Consider the following 2,256-nt stretch of genomic DNA (forward strand, 5'->3'; position numbering starts at 1 on the left):
TATATTTACCAGAAAATTACAGTTTCAAAATCATTGTGCTGCTCCGCTGAGCTGTAATAAGGAGAACAGAGACTCTGTCGCTATTATTCTAGGCTCAGCACTGCAGAAACTGCTCTTTGTAACTTTTAGAGTAGGGTAGGAAACACCCCCCCTCCCTCTGCCTTCCAGTGCATTACACCCCATAGGGGGAGCCCAAGAGCAGTGTTGCTTTAAAGATGGAGAGTTTTCTAAGATCATATAAAACGTGGGCTAGATTTACTCACAGGATGATAATCTGTTTATAATTTGACTAATGGCTCAACCTACCCACCTTCCAAAAGTTTCATAACACAGTTTCTGGAGTGCTGAGCCTGGAGTAGCAGTGGCAGGGGCTCTGTTCTCTCTATTACAGCTCAGTGCAGCACAACAATGATTTTGAAGCTGTAATTTTAAGGTAAAATTTCTACCTACAATCACTTTAAAAGCATCGTGAACAAATTTACTTCAACAACTTTAAGCCTGTTTGTCTGTAAAGCCCTGCCTTTCATTTACCGTCCTCTTTAATGAAGATGTGTGTGATCTGCCTGCCACTGAAAACCATCTCTCCTCTAATTCCTTTCCTGAGATCACTGGCTCAGAATCCAGCTTGGTTAAAGCACACCCCCGCCCTTGTTTCCTGGTTACATCGGACAGAGTTAGTGATATGGGTTTCTGAGTGAGGAACGACAATCAAAGCACTATCTGTCTGCTTCCACTTCATTAAGCCACACAATGGTGGAGGGAGGGGGGGCAGCAGGGTGATGTAACAGGGATCAATCGGGATTGTGACTGCTGCCTGAATGGTGATTTATCCCTGAACTGGAACTGCCATCACACTGAGTTATAACCTGATATTAACTGACAGTCTGACTTTCAATGTTTGTCTAAGCCCTTATGGCTGTGTTTCCGTCGCCTCGTACCTCCAGGAGAACACTAAAACAAGAAGGAGCTGAGTCTTGATCTTGGAAGAAGGAACGCAGTAATTGTTTGTGAAGTTAATATTTGTAGAAGGAAATATTTTAGTAGGAAATACTGAAGGATGTTGAGAATGGGTGATCACACGTTCTCATTTCTCCCCGGCACGTCCTCAATTTGGTGTCTTACCAATGTGTCCGCATGGGTTTTCGGATTGATTTCACGTCAGGCTTCGCTTCTGCTGACATCTATTTTGTGTGTGGATTTATACAACTTTAAACCTTCCTGTTTAAGCCCCGCCTTCTCAGAGCCGCTATTGGTCCACAACCTGCATCTACATCAACCTTTGGTCAAAGCGTGTCCCGACTGAACATGGCCTAAACACGCTTCAAACAAATGTAAATAAATACCAATAAGTCTGACATTACCTGACTTTCTGATTTAACTAATGCATTTAGAAATTAAAATGGCATAAAAATATATTCAGTCATTCATTATCTGTAACCCTTATCAGTTCAGGGTCGCGGTGGGTCCAGAGCCTACCTGGAATCATTGGGCGCAAGGCAGGAATACACCCTGGAGGGGGCGCCAGTCCTTCACAGGGCAACACAGACACACACATTCACTCACACACTCACACCTACGGGCTCACTTTTGAGTCGCCAATCCACCTACCAACGTGTGTTTTTTTTTTAACTGTGGAGGAAACCAGAGCACCCGGAGGAAACCCACGCAGACACAGGAAGAACACACCACACTCCTCACAGACAGTCACCCGGAGGAAACCCACGCAGACACAGGAAGAACACACCACACTCCTCACAGACAGTCACCCGGAGGAAACTCACGCAGACACAGGGAGAACACACCACACTCCTCACAGACACTCACCCGGAGAAATCCACACAGACACAGGGAGAACACACCACACTCCTCACAGACAGTCCACCCGGAGGAAACCCACGCAGACACAGGGAGAACACACCACACTCCTCACAGACAGTCACCCGGAGCAGGAATCGAACCCACAACCTCCAGGTCCCTGGAGGACATGTGCCACCGTGCCGCCCATAAAAATATATTAATAATAATAACAATATAATAAGTATTCAAAGTGATTTTATTTTCCTTTTTTACTTGTTTTAAACGTAAGTTAAAATGAAAGGAGGTGGATTAGCACTGGAGGCTATAAGGTGATTTATTATTCTTGGTAAATGAATTCATGTTTAAATATTAATGCTCATTAATGTACTTGCATGATTAACTTCCTTCTATCCTCACACACACACACACACACACACACACACACACAAACCATAAAAC

The sequence above is a fragment of the Hoplias malabaricus genome, unplaced genomic scaffold (assembly GCF_029633855.1).
Source record: "Hoplias malabaricus isolate fHopMal1 unplaced genomic scaffold, fHopMal1.hap1 scaffold_149, whole genome shotgun sequence".
NCBI lineage: Eukaryota > Metazoa > Chordata > Actinopteri > Characiformes > Erythrinidae > Hoplias > Hoplias malabaricus.